Source organism: Petaurus breviceps, unplaced genomic scaffold, assembly GCF_028583685.1.
Source record: "Petaurus breviceps papuanus isolate PSGF00001 unplaced genomic scaffold, PetGlider_PUasm1.0 90849, whole genome shotgun sequence".
NCBI classification, from domain to species: Eukaryota; Metazoa; Chordata; class Mammalia; order Diprotodontia; family Petauridae; genus Petaurus; species Petaurus breviceps.
Genome location: NW_027187361.1, coordinates 6,664,034 through 6,683,376, shown reverse-complemented (window position 1 = coordinate 6,683,376; position 19,343 = coordinate 6,664,034).

The following is a 19,343-nucleotide window of genomic DNA, read 5'->3' as shown; positions in this document are numbered from 1 at the left end:
TCTCTCTGTCTCTCTCTCTCTCTCTCTCTCTCTCTCTCTCTCTCTCTGTCTCTCTCTCTCTCTCTCTCTCTCTCTCTCTCTCTCTCTCTCTCTCTCTCTCTCTCTCTCTCCCTCTCTCTCTCTCTCTCTCTCTCTCTCTCTCTCTCTCTCTCTCTCTCTCTCTCTCTGTCTCTCTCTCTCTCTCTCTGTCTCTCTCTCTCTCTCTGTCTCTCTCTCTCTCTTTTTCTCTCTGTCTCTCTGTCTCTCTCTCTCTCCCTCCCTTCCTCTCCTCCACCTTCTCCTCCTCCTCTTCCTTCATCAAGTTTATTTTCCTTCTTACCACTACATCCCTCAATCTGCCCTCCCTTTTATCAGCCCCCCTCTTCCCTTCTCTTTTTAACTTACTTTCCTACTCCTCTATAGTGTAAGATAGATTTCCATACCCAGCTAAGTATTTTATTCCCTCTTTGAGCCAATTCCAATGACAGTAAGGTTAAAATGTTGCCCACAAACACCCGCATCTTCCCCTCCATTGTAAAGGCTCTTTCATGCCTGTTTTATGTGAGATAATTTCCTCATTCTTTCTCTCCTTTCCCTCTTCTCTCAGTACATCCCTCTTTCTTACCTTTTCATTTTATTTTTTGAAATCATCCTATCATAGTCATCTGACACCTGTACCCTTTTTCTGTGTATACACTTCTGTTTGCCCTAATAATGATAAAAATCTTAGGAAATACAAGTATCACCTTCCCATATAAGAAGGTAAACATTTAAACCTTATTGGTTCCTTTATGACTTCTCTTTCATGTTTACCTTTTATGCATCTCTAGAGTCTTGTATTTCAAAGTCAAATTTTCAATTCAGCTTTGGTCTTTTAATCAGGAATGCTTCAAAGTCCTCTATTCCATAAAATATCTATTTTTCCCCTGAAGAATTATACTCAGTCTTTTGGGGTAAGTGCATCTTGGTTGTGATCCCAGCATTTTTACCCTCCAGAATATCATATTCCAAGTACTCTCATTCTTTCATGTAGAAGCTGCTAAATCTTCTGTTATCCTGATTGTGTCTCCATTATATTTGAATTATTTCTTTCTGACTGTTAGCAATGTTTTCTTCTTGATCTGAGAACTCTGAAATTAGGCTATAATATTCCTAAGAGTTTTCATTTTGGGATCTCTTTCAGCAGGTAATCAGTGGATTCTTTCAATTTCTATTTTACCCTCTGGTTCTAGCATATCAGCACAGTTTTCCTTGTTAATTTCTTGAAAGATGATGACTAGGCTCTTTTATTTTAGCCATGGTTTTTCAGGTAGTCCAGTAATTCTTAAATTAGCATTCTTCTAATTTTCAGGCCAGTTGTTTTTCCAATGAAATATTTCACATGTTCTTATTTTTTCACTCTGGGTTTTTATGATTTCTTCATGTCTCATGGAGGTATTAGCTTCTGCTTGCCCAATTCTAAATTCTTCCCCTGTAGCCATGAGCACTAACAGGCCTCCTAACCCTGGGTCTGTGATCATGTCACCCTTTCTCCTACAGTCACAATTGTTAGTGCTCCCCTCTGTCTTAGAATTGAGACAAGGGTCCCTACTCCCCCATGAGTGACCATAAGCACTCTGCTCTGCCTTGGAACAGCAACTTAGGCCTTTGCCACTGTTGGGAAACAAGCACTATTGTTCCTTTTGGCCCAATGACTATGACCTGGAACTGTGTATGGGCAATATAACACGGTCCCAAATTCAACCTATCAGAGGATTTCCTGAAATCTTCTTTTCACCAGTTCTCCAACCACCAATCCCCACCATCCCTAGACTGAGAGCTCCCTTAGCTACTGACCCCCAACATGCAGCCTGCGCTGTCTGTGACACACTTTTGAGGCTCACCACCACCCTGATGAGAGAGACCTTTCTGGTAGACTTTCTAAGTTGTCTAGACCTGGAGAATTGTTTCATTGTACCTTTTTTGTTATTGTTCTACCACTCCAAAATTTAATTTAGAGTTGTTTGGGCAGGGATGGGGGTGTGAAAGGGTGTGGTTAGGAGAGCTCAGCAGAGTACTACTATATTCCACCATCTTGACTCTGCCTCCCTTTGCTTTTAAAGTGGTAGAAAGGAATAATTGCTAGAAAGCTAGTGCCAAAAAGACTTATATAAGTTCAAGTACCATCTCTGACATTTACTGTCTCTGTGACCTTAGATAAATGCTTTAACCTCTCAATGATCTAGGTAACTCTTCCTTTGAGTAAGTTGCAAAGAAAGCATGGATTTGCAGCGGTAAAAGGAATTTCCTCATCTGTAATTCCCTTATATTATTTAGCTCACAGGTCCAGTTCTTATATCTATTTCTACTATTGCAAATTGAAGAAATTTTCTCCTGTCTTCACAGGACCCACATTTCTTCACTATAATCAAACAACTTTCAATTCCTATGTTATTCTTTTCACTTACATTGTTATAGTTATTGCATACATTACTTTACTGGTTGTTTCTGCTTTATTTACTCTGCATAAATTCTGATATGTCTCTCCATGATTCTTTGTATTCTTCATACTCATTATTTCTTACTTTGTAATAGTATTCTATTACATTCATGTATGGCTTATTGTTTAGCCTTTCTCCAATCATTGATATCTACTTTGTTACCACTAAAAAGTTCTGTTATTAATGGACATGTGGGACATTTGTTTCAGGCTTTGATCTCTTTGAGATACATATCTAAGACTAGAGTCTCTGGGTCCTCAAGTAGGGAAATTTAAGTTATTTTAATTATAGTTCTGAATTGCTTTCTAGAATGGTTAAGTGAATTCACAGCTCCACAAACAATGTATTAGATTACTTACCTTTCTGCCTCTTTCCAGTGTTGATTCCTCCCCCCTCTTCTGTTATTTTTATCAATTTTCTGGATATGATGTAAGACCTCAAGATTATTTTGATTTTCATTTCTCTTATTGGTGATTTGGTATATATATATATATATATATATATATATATATATATATATATATATAGAGAGAGAGAGAGAGAGAGAGAGAGAGAGAGAGAGAGAGAGTTGATGATAATATGAAAGTTTTTGTTCATATCCTTTGAATAGTGAGAAATACCTCTTGTTCTCATATATTTCTGTTAGTTCACTATATATTTCAGCTATCCAATGGGTATAAGGCATATTTGATGCAAACACTTTTCCAAATACTTTTCTTTTTTCTCCTGGCTGGATTGATTTTATCTCATTAAAATTTTTAGTATCGTTTTGTAAATTTTCTATTATTCACTATGCCTTGTTTGTTTTAGAATGTGTTTTCCTGCTATAGTGATGAAAAGGACATGATATGTTTGTCTTTTCCTTCTTTTATAATCTAACCTTTCATAACCAGGCCAAATATCCATTTTAAGCTTATTCAGGTGGACAAAGCTTGTCTAAACCTAATTTCTGAGAAATTTTTTTCCATTTTCTGAGCAAAGTAAGACCGTTTTGATAAACTTGTTGGTATTTAATCCAGATATTGACCCAATAACAATGAACCCAAACTCCATGCTTTAAGATAACAAAATAAAAAACAGACTTACAATGTGGTCCTTGTAGTAGCGTGTTTCCAATTGAGCATCAAATACCTATCTTTTGCTGAAATCAAGTAGGATAACATCATAGCAAAGTTTTTTGTAAGGTAACTTATTACTGTTCTTATTACAGGTCCCACTATTTTATAAGAACAGTGGGAAATACTAGGTAGCATCTAAACTTACCATCCATAGGCCTCACTTAAGTAGAAGACCTACCATAGCACTAATTCTCAAGAGATTCCTTTTTTTCCTCTACATGATAGTCCAGTCATATTCATTTGCCTCCCTGCTCAAGGTCTAACCAGTACCAAAGGCTTCAGCTAACAACAATTTTATCTTCTATAATCATATCTATCCTGTATTCTCTTAAGAATTCTCCCACTAGAGTTTGAGTAAAGATGGTAGAGAGAATCCAGGAAGTTAACAGAACTCTCACCAATTTCCCTCAGAAACAATGTTAAATAAAGCCTCTAAAAAGATTCTAGAGTGGCAGAAACTACAAAAAGATGAAGTAAACAATTTTCCAACTTAAGATAACTTAGAAGGACCTCAGGAAAGGCTTTTCTCCTTGGATAAAAAGAGAGTATAGCTCAGGGGAGAAGGTGTCCAATCAATCCATAGGAGGCTCTCAGCCACAGCAAATATCAGTAACCAAGGACCCTCAGTTCTGGCTCAGCAGGCCACTGGTACAGCAGGCCTGCTGTGAGGCCTATAATCCCAATATAGAATGTATGTTGCCAGCTCTGGAAGCCAGGAAACAACAGGTGTGGCTAGGCTTGGCCATCCTAGCACAGTGAGCAAATCACTAGCACCTGAGGCCCCAGCACACAAAGACAGTGACCAGGCCCCTGATACCAAGTAAAGAAGCTTTAGACAGTGTTCCTTGTGTCCCGGGAGTAGAACTTCACTTTAAAAGACAAAAAAATAGGCAAAAATGAGTAAGAAGCAAAAATAAAATGGAACATAGAAAATTAATGTTGTTACAGGGAAGATCAAAACACAAACTCAGAAGAGGAGAGCATTGTGAATATACCTACATCCAAAACCTCAAAGAAAAATATGAATTGATATCAAATCCAAAAAGTCTTCTTGGAAGAGCTCAAAATGAATTTTAAAATTCAAATGAGGGAAGTAGAAGAAAAACTGGAGGGAAAAATGAGAGGTATGAAAGAGACAGTCAACAGATTGGAAATGGAAGCACAAAAATTGACTAAAGAAAACAATTCCTTAAAAAATACAATTGGCCAAATGGAAAAAAAAATCCACTGAAGAAAATAACTAATTTAAAAATAGAATTGGCCAAATGAAAAAGGAGATGCACAAGCTAACTGAAGAAAATAATTGCTTAAAAATTAGAATTGGGCAAGTGGAAGGCAATGACTCTATAAGATATCAAGAATCAAACAAAATCAAATGAATGAAAAAATAGAAGAAAATGTAAAATACATCTTTAGAAAAACAACTCACCTTGAAAATATATCCAAGAGAGATAATTTAAGATTCATTGAACTACCTGAAAGTCATGGTCAGAAAAAGAGCCTGGACAGCATCTTTCAAAAATTGATCAAGGGAAACTGCCCTGATATCCCAAAACCAGAAAGTAAAGTAGTCATTGAAAGAATCTACCAATCATCTCCTGAAAGAGATCCCAAAACTAAAGCTCCAAGGAATATCACAGCAAAATTCTAGAATTATCAGGTCAAGGAGAAAATGATACAAGCACCAGAAAGAAACAATTTAAATTTTGTGGAATCACAGTCAAGGATTAGGGAGGACTTAACAGCTTCTACATTAAAGGACTGAAGGACTTGAAATATGATATTCCAAAAGGAAAGGTTGCTTGGATTACAACCAAGAATTAACCACCCAGCAAAATTGACCATAACCTTTCAGAGGGAAATGATGGATATTTAATGAAATAGGGGACTTTCAATCATTCATTATTAAAAGACCAGAGGTAAATAAAAAATTCTTTCTTCAAGTACAAGACTCAAGAGAAAAATAAAAAAGGTAAACAGGAAAGAAAATAAAAACAACAACATACTATTCGATAAGGTTAAACTGCTTATATGCCCACATGGGAAGATGATACTAGTAACTCTTGAGAACTATGTTTTTATTAGGGCAGTTCAGTTAGAAGAGGTATACATAGACAGAGACTGTGAGTATAAGTGGAAATTGATGTAATGATATAAAAACATAATTAAGGGGTAAAAATATTGTACTGGAAGAAAGGGAAAGGGGGAAACAGAATAGGGAAATTATGTAACATGAAGAGTCACAAAAGGCCTATTACAGTATAGAAAAAGAGATTTGGGTGAGCATTGCTTGAACCTTAATTTCATTGGATTTGACTCAAAGAGGGAATAACATACACCTTCAGTTGAGTATAGAAATCTATCTCACCATTTAGGGAAGTAGTAGGAGAAAGAAAAAAAAGGAGGGGTTGGATAGAAGAGAGGGCAATTTGAGGGGGGCAGTGGTCAGTATCAAAACACTGATGAGGAGGAAAAGAGAGAAAAGTATATAGGATATATATTATGTATGTATGTATATGTGAAATAAAAGCATATAGGATATAAAGAAATAGAAAGGACAGAAATATACAGCTAGTAATTATAACTGTGAATGTGAATGGGATGGACTCTCCCATAAAGTGGAAAGAGATAGCAGAGTGAATTAAAAAATGTAATCCTACGATATGTTTTTTACAAGAAACATATTTGAAGCAGAGATACACACCAAGGAAGATAAAAAAGTAAAAGGCTGGAGCAGAATATATTATGTTTCAGCTAAAGTAAAACAAAAATAGAAAACCTAAACTCAGAGCAAAAGCAAAAATAGATCTAATTGAAAGAGATGAGGAAGGAAACTATGTTTTGACAAAAGGTGGTAAGATTGATGGGATATAAGATCTTCTCCACCCATTAAGAGGCTTCATGTGGAGTTTTGGGCCACAGGGATCTCCACATCTTTCTGGTTAAGTGCTGATTCACAAGTTTCTCTGTATTAAACCAGTCAAGTACAATATACATTGTGTTGCTTGGAGGGAAATGTGGGAAAAGGTGTGGAAGGAGAGAGATGCAGGCTGAAAGAGAAGCTGACTGTGGGAAGAACTCACATAGGGGAACTTGCTTGTGGGGAGGCTTGAATGGAGATAACACTCACAATGCCAGCATTCCCTGGACTGATGATGAGTACCTTGCTAAATCTCATCTTTTGGTATCATAATAGCAATGTCTCAAATAAATATTTTGGTTTTGTCTTGGAGAATGGTGGCTTATTATATTTTGTGAACAAATGCTAGGAATACATATACATATTCATAGCAGCTGCTATGGGCATCACATTGGCATTACAAAGGTACCACTGTGTAGCAGCAAGCACCCCAGCATCCCCAGGATGACTTCCAACACAGGTTCTTAGATCTGCTTTTCTAAAGGAAAGCAACTCAAAATGGGTTAACAGTCTTGCTTTAAACAATCAAACATATCATTTACATAGTTCAGGGGGAAGTCATCACCCCGAACTTCAGAGAATACAAACAAGTTACAAGCAGAAGTTACAAGAAGACAGAGAAACAGATCAAGCAGACAGGCCTCCAACTGTCTGACCATTACATCCATACCTACTCAGTTACCAGAGAGGGAAGCATCAACATCTGGGCTTTCAAAGCCAGGGAGCTCAATGGCTGGCCAGAGTCTAATCTGGTCAAATCACACAACACTTCTCAAAGTGAGTCCTAAAGCAAAACCTCACATCAGGGTTTATATACCCTTCTCCTGGCTCTGAGAATAACACAACCCTCTTGGCCCACTGCCCAATCACAAAGTATCTCCTGAAAAACAAACCACCTGCCACAGGCTGGGTCCAGGTGGACATAAACATGTCAAAGGACCTGGGGGCAGGGAAGATATTAAATTCACATTCCCATAACATGCTGACAATGAAGTAATATCAATACTAAACATATACGCACGAAGTGGCATAGTATCCAAATTCTTAGTGGAGAAAGACAATGAGTTACAAGAAAAAATAGGTAGCAAAATTTTATTAGTGGGGGACCTCAACTTCCTCCTCTCAAAACTAGATAAAGTTAACCATAAAATAAACAAGAAAAAAGTTAAGGAGGTGAATAATGTTAGAAACATCACCTCTGGATACATCTCTGGAGAAAATTCAACAGGGATATAAAAGAATATGCCTTTTTCTCAGCAGTATATGGAACCTAGATAAAAATTGATGATGTATTAGGGCATAAAAACCTCACAGTCCAATGCATAAAAGCAGAAATATTTAATGAATCCTTTTCAGATCATGATGAAATAAAAATTACATTTAATAAAGAGCCATGGAAAAACTGATTAGTAATTAGTTAGAAACTAAATAATCCTAAAGAATGAGTGGATAAAACAATAAGTAATAGAAACAATCAATAATTTCATCAAAGAGAGTGAAAATAATGAGAAAAAATACAAAAACATATGGGATGCAGTCAAAGCAGTTTGGTCTTAGGGGAAATTTTATATTTGTAAACCCTTACATGAATAAAATAGAGAAAGAAGAGATCAATGAATTGGACATACATCTAAAAAAGCTAGAAAAAGAACAAATTAAAAGCCCCCAACTCAATACCAAATTAGAAATTCTAAAAAATTAAATGAGTTGAAAAATATGAAATTTAGAAAACTATTGAGCAAATAAATAAAACTTAGAGCTGATTTTATGAAAATATCCCATAAAATAGATAAGCCAGTGGTTAATTTGCTTTAAAAAAAAAAGAAAGAAGAAAACTAAATGACCAGTATCAAAAATGTAAAGGATGAATTCACCACCAATGAAAATGAAATGAAAATAATAATTAGGATATATTTTGCTCAACTGTATGCCAATAAATTTTGACAATCTTAATGAAATGGATGAATATTTACAAAAATATAAATCACCCAGAATAACAGAAGAGGAATTAAATACTTAAATTATTCCATTTCAGAAAGAGAAATTGAACAAGCCATCAATGAACTCTCTAAGAAAAAATCTCCAGGGGCAGATGGATTTAAAAGTGAATTCTACAAAGCATTTAAAGAAGAGTTAATTCCAATACTTTATAAACTATTTAGAAAACTAGATGAAGGAGTCCCACCAAATTATTTTTATGATAAAAATATCGTGCTGATACCTAAGCCAGGAAAAGCAAAAACAGAGAAAGAAAATGATAGAACAACTTGAATAATGAATACTGATGCGAAAAATTTTAATTAAATCTTAGCAAAGAGATTATAGCAATTTTTTATGAAGATGTTGTACTACGAGCAGGTGGAATTTATAGCAGGAATTCAGGGCTGGTTTAATATTAGGAAAACTCTCAGCATAAATGGCCATATTAATAACAAAACTAGCAGAACTCATATGATTATCTCAGTAGATGCAGAAAAGGCTTTTGACAAAATGCAGTACCCATTTCTATTAAATACACTAGAAACCATAGGAATAAATGGAGTTTTCCTTAAAATGATAAGTAGAATCTATCAAAACTATCAGCTATCATTATATGTAATGGGATAAGTTTCTCCAATAAAAACAGTGGTGAACCAAGGATGTCCATTATCACCATTGTTGTTCAATATTGTATTTAAAACTTTAACTTTAGCAATAAGAGAAGAAAAAGAAATTGAAGAAATTGGAAGAGGCAAGGAGAAAACAAAGCTATCACTCTTTGAAGATAATATGATGGTATCCTTAGAGAATCCTAGAGAATCAACTAAAAAACTATTTGAAATAATTGACAACTTTAGCAAAGCCACAGGATATAAAATTAACCCACATGAACCACTGGTATTTCTACATATGACTAACAAAGCTCAGTATCAAGAGATGGAAAGAGAAATTCCATTTAAAATAACTAGACAATGCAAAATATTTGGGAGTCTACCTGCCAAAGCACAAACAGGAACTATATGAACACAATTAAAAAACACTTTTTGACAAAAATAAAGCCAGATCTAAATAGCTGGAAAAAATATCAGTTGCTCATGGGTAGGCTGAGTTAATATAATAAAATAATAAAAATGAAAATTCTACCTGAATTTATTTACTTATTCAATGTCCAAAAATTCAAACTACCAAAAAATATTTTATAGAGCAAGAAAAAATGATCACAGCATTCATCTGGAAGGATGAAAATCAAGAATATAAAGGGAATTAATGAAAAAAATGCAAAGGAAGGTGGCTAGCTATACCAGGTCTAAAACTATATTTTAAAGCAGCAATCATCAAAACTATTTGGCAATAGCTAAGAAATGGAGAGGTGGATCAGTGGGAATAAGTCAGATACACAAGACACAGTGGTCAATGACTATAGTAATCTACTATTTGATGAACACAGACTCCAGCTACTGGGATAGGAATTCACTATTTGACAAGAATTGCTGGGAAAACTGGACAACAGTAAATCAGAAACTAGGCATAGACCAATATCTTATACCATAAACAAAGATAAGGTGAAAATGGGTACATGAGTTACACATAAAGGGTGATACCAGGTAAATTTGGAGAGCAAGGAACTGTTTACCTGTCTAGTCTATGGAGAAGGGAAGAATTTATGAACAAACAAGAGATAGAGAACATTTTGAAATGCAAAATGGATCATTTTTATTTCATTGCATTAAAAAGTTTTCAAAAAGTCAATGGGACCAAGATTAGAAGGAAAGCAGAAAGTATGTCTGATAAACATCTCATTTCTCAGATAAATAGAGAACTGAGTCAAATTTACAAGAATACAAGTTATTTCTCAATTTCTAAGTTGTCAAAGGACATGAACAGGCAGTTTGCAGTTTTCAGATGAAGAAATCAAAGCTATCTATAGTCATATGAAAAATTCTCTAAATCACTATTGATGAGAAAAATGCAAATCAAAACAACTGAGGTAGCACCTCATGCCTATCTACTTGGCTAATATGACAAAAGAAAAGGAAAATGATAAGTGTTGAAAAAGATGTAGGAAAATTCAAACACTAATACTTTGTGGAGCTGTGAACAGATCCAGCCACTCTAAATAAGAATTTGGAACTATGCCAAAGGGCAATGAAATTGTGCATTCCATTTTATCCAGTGATGCTGCTATTAGTTTTGTATCCCAAAGATCATAAAGGATGGGAAAGGACCCACATGTACAAAAGTATTTATTGCAACTCTTTCTGTAGTGGCAAAGCATTGGAAACTTCAGGGATGCCCATCAATTGGTGAATGTCTCAACAAATTTTGGTATATGGATATAATGGAATACTATTGTTCTATAGAAGTGATGAGCAGGTGAATTTCAGAAACACCTGGAAAGATTTACATGTACTGATGCTGAGTGAAGTGAGCAGAACCAGAACAATGTATACAGTAATAGCCACATTGTGTGATAATCAACCTTGATAGACTTAGCTCTTCTCAGCAATACAATAATCTAATATTTTTCCCAAAGACCCATGATGGAAAATGCTATCCACATCCAGAGAAAAAACTATGGAGTCTGAATGAAAATTAAAGCATATTTTTTTCTTTCTCATGGTATTTCCCTTTTGTTCTTATTCTTCTTTCACAACATGAATAATGTGGAAATATGTTTGATATAATCATATATGTATAGTTTATATCAGATGGGAGGAATGGGAAAGAGGGAGAAAAAATTGCAACTCAAAATCTTATGAAAGTCAATGTTGAAAAATATCTTTACATATAATTGGAAAAAACAGCATACTCTTAAGTGGAAGGAAAGAAAAAACATGGGACATAAAGACATGAAGTTTAGCTAATCGTTTGCCTCCAATGTAATCTTGACTGGTATGTCTTATTGTTATAACAATGGCTGACTCATTTCTTTTTTCATTATATTGTGATAGAGTAATAAAGTACAGAGGTTTCTTTAAAAAATAAAAGAATTCTCTCTCTATCCAAAGTTATTCAAAGTAACTCCTCTCTCTCTCTCTCTCTCTCTCTCTCTCTCTCTCTCTCTCTCTCTCTTTCTCTCTCTCTCTCTTTCTCTCTCTCTCTCTCTCTTTCTCTCTCTCTCCCTCCCAACCTCCCTCTCTTCCTTTAATGATCGCTTTTCTTATGTATAGATCAATTATCACTATAGAACTTTTTGTAATATATTGATTTAAACCTCATTTTTTGCCAGAATGCTTTCTAGGGTTCTTTGTAGTATTTTGTGGATGAGAAAATTCTTTCCCTAGAAGTTTATGTTTTGGGGTTTACCTAACACTAGGCTTTGCTTGCTTTTGTTGTCATTTTTTTGTTTCACTTTGTCTTTTGTTTATCCTTTATTTGTTTGTTTCTCTAATGCACTCTTGAGTTTTATCCCTTCTTGTTTTTCCTACTGGAGTTCTTTTAACCTGAATTGCCATCTCTCCCATTTCCAACTGGTTGAATTAGAATCACAAGGACCTAGAGCCACATGAAACCTATTGTCTGTGTCACAAAGACCTTTATCTCAATCTAGTTACTCAAACTTAAACTATTTAACTTCCCCATTAGAAAATGGGTGCAACAAACTGTGTTATTTACCTTGTAGTTGTAGAGAGATCATTTGAAGTGGTATGTGGTTATTGTTATCTTAAAGTGGTACATAAATGTAAGCTATTATTAGCTACTCTTCAAGACCCATTTTAAGGTCCAGGACACTTCCTTGATGAATCTTTAACTATTCCTACCAACCAGATCCCCTTTTCTTCTGAATACCCATGACAATTACTTCCAAATTTAAAATGCATTTTTCTTCTGACCAATATCTGTGGTATTTTTATTATTTCCCTCCCAAACCACAGCCTAAAGTATATTTTCCAGAGGGTAAGGGCCTTACTTTGTCAATACCTCCACTGCCTAATGTAGTCCTTTCCACAATAAATATTTGTTAAATTTGAATGAATTGGAAAAAAAATTGAAAATCTATAATGGCTAACCTGACATTCATATAAACTGTTCAGTCTTCATGGACATGCCCATACATTGTACTGTGAGAATAACTGGAAATGGTGTTAAATAAGGAAGAGGGGAAAAGCAGCTCATTCTCTAGTTGCTAGATATATAATTTGTTTCAAGCTTCTTCTTGTTAAAAAATAAAGAGTGCTATTATGAGTATTTCAGTGCTTATAGAACCTTTCTTTCCCTGATAATTCCTTTATAGATGTTTCCATGGGTTTGAAGATTTCCTCTCTGAAAAATCTATCATGTTGGAGTGACTCAGTCTAATTGCTGTCTCCCACACTGTAATGACAAGCAAAGGCAACTTCTCAAGGTTCAAAATACCAGCATAGGTGCTCTCCATTTTATTCAGTGAAAAATTAAGAACAGAGAAAATCAAAATATAACATCATTCAAAATACAGCATTTACCAAGTGTAATTCAATAATCTCCAAGTACTACCCCACCCCTGGACATTACATTCATTTAATCAATCACAAAGTGCCTCTTCTAAATACTACTCCACCTCTAGGCTGTACATTCATTTAGTCCATCACAAAGCCCCTCTTCTCAAATGAAGATTAGTTTCCAATCATAAGTAAAGTATATTCATTTCTTCAATCACAGAGCACAAAAAAGTCAAAAGTTCCCCACCCTTGGATTACAACTGAATAGGCCATCTACCCCAGAGTTACAACAAGCTTAAGCACAGCATTTAATACCCAAAGAGAGGTCTTTTCTTCATCTTGACCTGAGGCAAGTTCTCAGCAATTTTTTTTCCTGGGGAGACAAAGCTTAGCAAGGCCACAAGATACATTGCCAGTATCTTCATTAATTCATTCTCTGTCTACAGAACAGTCTTAGGAGCTCTGAACCAACAGCCAGGTTCCAAAACCTCTGCAACAACAGCACTGTCCCTCACCAGTGGACAGAATTCACTCTCTGTCTGTAGAACAGTCTGTGGAGCTCTGAACCAACAGCAAGCTTCCTCTGCAACAAGAGGACTGTCTTTCACTAGTGGACAAATCTGGAAAAACAACATCAAAACAGACAGACAAAGTACCAGCATAGCAGCCACGTCTCCTCAGTCCTTGGCAGTTCTGTGTGGCAGCTCTCAAAAGTCCTAGGCAATTCAAAGTGGCCCTCAGCAATCCTCTCAGTCTCTCTCTGCCTCCAAGATGCTGCTTCCAAAAAGTTCTTCTGCCTCTCTCTTTTCTTGTGTCTCTCTAAATTTACATCACCAACTCCTCCCAGTTCAGCACTCTCTTTTCACATCAATAAGTCCATCCCACAAGTGGGATTCACAAGCTCTGGGTTTTAACACAATCAATCCAAAAAGTAAGCCAATACAGGGGGATCTTTAATTCCATTACTATTACACACACTCAATACATTTACCTACTTTTCCATCTATATCTTTGATGATGTCCTTTACATCATGAATAGGATCAATTGTAAAAAAAAAAAAGTTTGCAACTTGTTATTCAGCTAATTTTTAAAAAGAAAAATTTGTATTTATATAGACTTGCAATCAGTGAGGCAATATTCTATAAGGGAATTGAACTAGAATTAAGGTCTAAGTTCAAGATGGCAAGTGATATGATATAGGTTAAGAAGGTCTCGATCTAAGTCTAGAATTAATCTCTCTGCTAATGTAGCTCTCTAATATGTCATCTAATAAGGCATAAGTTTTTACAGCAATGAAATCACATAGATTTTTAAATGATGATTGTTAAGAGTTAGGGAATTTGCAGAAGGTTTTATAGGTAAGCCAAAGTGAACAAAGGGACGCTACTGAACTCAACCAATTGGGCTTTTAAGACATGATAAAAAAGGTAAAGACCTTGCTTAGACCTCAGATGGCCAGCAGAACAAATAATCTATCATAACTGCCTAGAGACCTGTGACTCTTATGGTTTCATACCTAGGAATAATCTCAATAAAAGAGAATACCCTAATTAACTTCATGGAAGCCTCTGTCTAGAGCAAATCAGTGATGCTAAAAGATTCTCTTACTGTCTGTCATTTCCCAGGGTCTCTTTATAACTTTTCCCTTTTGCTGGAAACATAAGCTTATCTACAATTCATATAATGTATTTTTGTTAACACAGTGGTTCTCATTTCCCTGAAGCTCCTATAACTCGAACCCAGGCACTGTGAAGAATAAAAATGGCATAGTCATGGCATGATTATAGTGGGCCCAGTCCAAGGTCATGCTACATTCAGAGCAAAGAGAGGAGAGGAGGAAAAAAGATCTTCCAATAAACTGAAACATGGACATGTAGTCAAAAGTCCATTTAGCAATAATGGTTCCTGCCTTATGAGTAGAACGACCTTCTGCATCTCTGGGTGGCTGATATGGACCCATATGGTCAAGGTTATGCTTGATTTATAGGCAGTTACAACCCCTATTCTACCCCCATCCTCACCACCAACAAGAGATTCAATAAAAACAGAGGTCCAGCAAGTTGAAGGAAGAAATCTGGGGTGCTGCACTTATTAGCATTTTCTCCAGAAGCTAAAAGCAGTCAAAAGGGAAAAGATATTGAGCCTTGGAGAGATTAACATGGCACTCATAGATATGTAGTAGAAAACGCCTCTGTGATGAAAGCTGAGCACTTGGACAATAAAGACAATAAACGGTTTGTCTTTGTGGTGAGAGCTGAGCAAATGAAGGAGGAAGAGGATAGGGAGTTTGCCTTTAACATGAAAGGGGCTGTCAGAGAGCATTCTCAGACCAAAAGCATTTCCTAATGTTGCACAAAGGTTAAAATGTGACTAATGTCAGTGTGTGTTAGAGGTGGGTTGATAGTTTCCCATCTCCACAAGAAATTTCACATATAAGATAGAAATGGAGGGATTTTTACAGCAGCCCTCTTAGATTAGTAACTGTTTTGCTTTCTTGACATTTTTACTCTAACAATCTCTAGTGGGGCTAGATCAGGAACAAGGGAGTGCTGCTTAATCTATCCAGAGAAAGGAACTTCTCACTTATTTTCATCTCACCAGGTTATCTTTCTAAACCTTCATTCCTTAGAATGTTTAACAGATATGGACCATGGCTGAGTAGAAACCTAGAAATTCAATTTTGTAGGTCCATCTGCAAAATGTGCTATTAGCTATGCCTGAAGACTAACTACACACAAAAATTCTCCAACTGGTTAGAAAGTCCTAGCACATGTAATTTTCTACTGCACTGTCTCTTGCCAGGGGACTGAAACCTCAGAGTCTTTTGTTCAGAGACTGTAATGCAGAAAACAAGGAATTTTTTGAAAGATTACATACAGAAAAAGAAGGTGAATAAGAAAATCTCTCTTGGTTTCAGCTCTTATATTACTTAGTATCTAAATCCAGAATTATCAACATCTGTTTAGCCAAGTAATAAGTATGGTTTGAATCTAGCCAGTCAGCATAAACACTTTATCAGGAATGACTATGCTAAAATCTATAGGACTCCATTAGGATCTTTCATAAAATGGATCACCTAACCTCTCTTCAGATTGATTCAATGGGGCTAGAACAATACACCATAGGCTTTCATTCTGCAAGGTTTTAAATGGGGCTCCCCTTTGCTGCTGAAAATATGAGTTTGTTCCTGTTAAAAGTTGGTTCTTTTTGCTTCCAAGTTGTCCCTGTTATCCCAGAGCTCTCCCAGTCTGATCTCAGATCTTCTGGGGGTTACACTGATCCATTGATCAAGACAACTTTTATTTAGTTAAGAGAAATGCATAATATTCCGAAAAAAGGTCTTTTTTTAAACCTCCTATTGAGGTTTTAAAAGAACCAAATAAAAAATTCACAGAGCAAGAAGAGATCACACATACTATTTTTCCAACTCCCACCTGCACAGGAAGCTCTTCCACAGCATACAAGCAGTATTTAAATCTATCTTTTGAGGACTTCCATGGAATGATTTCTAATAATTCTTAGAGCAGTCTGTCGTACTTCTAGGTAGCTCTAGCTATTATGAAGTTTTACCTTAAATCAAGCCTTTATAACTGCCTTTATAAATTGTTTGAAAGACACAAATAGCCCCCATTTATTGAATACCATTCTCTGTATGTTTTTAGTCATAGTCTATGGATCATAGATAAGATCTCTGGTATGGAGCTGATACCACTTGAATATGAACTATGGATAAACGTCAAAGACTACCATTTTGATATTAATGCGGCTATTGAACAGTTCTCTGATATAAATTGCTCACTGGACCTTAGGGGAATCAAACATCTTCACTTTTATAAAGGGAATAATTATCCTGTCTGAACACATTGCAAAGATACGTCCAGATAGCTTTTACAGAGCTTCTTGGAAAGTTTGGCCGTTTCCTTTAATGAGATCTCTGAAAGGCCACAAGATTTTTAGGTTTCTATTTCAGAAGACTGTCATTATTTACTTTTCCTATTGGGGAAGACTAAAGGGAGCTATTAATCTTTTATGTATTTTTCAGTGAAATCATTTTTTTTCCATGAGGGCATTTTAGTTTTGTGAGAAATTGTGTGTGAATTCCTTAGCAGTTTTTAAAAAGATTTTTGCTCACTGCAACAGTTTCCTTTCTGTTGTTGTTGTTCGTTAAAATTTAGATTAATTTCCAATATACCAGAATGAACTTTATGTATTGCATACTCAGACTTTGACTATTCTTTGGCTAGACCACACAGAGTGTGTTGGTAAATGTATGCAGGTCACTCTGAGAACTCTCTGAGTTTTATTTAGAAAATCTCTTTACCCCCTGTCCTAGTTCCAGAGATGCCTATGGAAACATTTGCTTTAGTTTTGGAGTTCTGCATTCATTTTTGAGGCCCAGCTAATAATATCTCATTGCTCTGTGGAAAATGTTTTATTCTTCTTTCTGGGGGAGTTTGTCTCAATTTGAGACTATTTTTTCTTGCTAACAGTACTTCAGGCTAGAGCTAGGAATGTCAAATTTACCTGCCTACCTGACTGCATCTATGCCTTCACTTCTCACTCAGCACATTTAAAGAAGAAAGACTCATTACTGACTTTCTGCCACTATAAGCAGCCAGCCCCATGAACTATACAGAACTCTAACTAGAAAATTTCATGCCCAGGCCAACTATCATAAAATAAATCGACAGCAAGGAGCTTCAAGTTTAAAGTTAGCTGAAAGGAAATGATAGGGAATAAGAAACCAGGATCCTGGAACATTGGGATAAAATCACCGCTAGGGGGGCTCCTGTAGCAAAGCAGGGAAGAGGAAACATTCAGCCCAGCCTGGAATCTGGTAGTTTCCTATTTTAACTCATTATTATTGCTAACTAAGAATGAGATCTCTGTTTCTGTGCTGCTGAATTGTTACTAGTTCTGTGAGTACCCTCTGAATTTGGTGCCCTCAATTCAGTATGTTGGGCCAAAGTCCCAGGTACCCTGACATAGTTATAAATCTTATGAAATGAATTATATATGGGACTAGAAATCCACTGAGTTGTCTTGGACACTACAATTTTTTGTATTTGAAACAATTTCCTGCCCATGATAGATGCTTAAGGAATAATAATGATAGCTACCACAACAACATTTATATAATGTCTTAAAAGTTGTGAAACATCTTGGAATTATTGTCTCATTTTATTGTCATAACAACCTTAGAGGTAAGTCCCATTATTATTCCCATTTTAGAGATGAGGAAACTAAGACTGAAAGAGTGTAAGTGACTTTCCCAGGGTCACACTGGCAAATATCTTCCCTTATGATAATAAGCATTTAAAAATGATAATAATAATAAATATAATAAAAAGATATTATATAAAAATACCAAATAATAATAAATAAGCATTTAAATTCAGGTCTTCCTGACTCCCTGTCCAGTGCTCTGTCCTTTGTGCTACTTAGTTGCCTCCAAATAGTCATCAAATTGTGTTATCAAAATTTCAGGACGAAACCCTTCTTTTTTTATTTTTTCAAATTGAATTTTATGTTTATTTTTAGTTTACATCATTTCATTTCCACAAGATATTGAGTTACAAATTTCTCCCCATCTTTCCCCTACCCACCAACACAAAACAGTGATCCCACGGTATACCTCCTTCCCCAATCTGGTCTCTCCTATATTCTCCCCCACCACTCCAAATTTCCAGTAAAACAAAATTGATCTCCATACCCCAGGGCCTGTATATCTTATTTCCCAGTTGCATGTAAAAACAAATAATAACAATATTTTTTAAACATTTGATTTTAAAACTTTGAATTCAGGATTCTTTCCCTTCCTCGCTCATCACCCACCCTTACTGGGAAGATAAGCAATTCCATATATGTTGTGCATGTCTAGCTATGCAAAACATTTCCATAGTATATATATTGTGAAAGACTGACTATATTTCCCTCCATCCTATCCCGACCCCCACTTGTTTTATTCCCTACTTTGACCTTGTCCCTTTTCAAAAGTGTGTGCTTCTAGCTTCCCTCCCCTCCAAACTGCCCTCCTCTCCATGATCCCCATCTCATTCCCCCCCCACGCTCCTATAGGGGGAGATACCCTAATTAGTGTGTATGTCATTCCTTCCCTAAGCCAAATTCAATGAGATTAAGGTTGACCCATTCCCTTTTGCCTTTCTGTTCTTCCCCTTCATTGGAACAGTTTTCCCTTGCCTCTTCTATATGAGATAATTTACCCCATTCTGTCTCTCCCCATCTCCTCTCATTATATTCCTCTCTCACCTCTCAATTTCACCTTTTAAGTATCATCCCTTCCTACTCAACTGGTCCTGTGCCCTCTGTCTATGTATACTTGTACATATATACACACCCTCACATATGTATTCATACAACCTATATACACATATATGTATGTGTGTATATACATACATATATATGTATATATATGTATACACACAC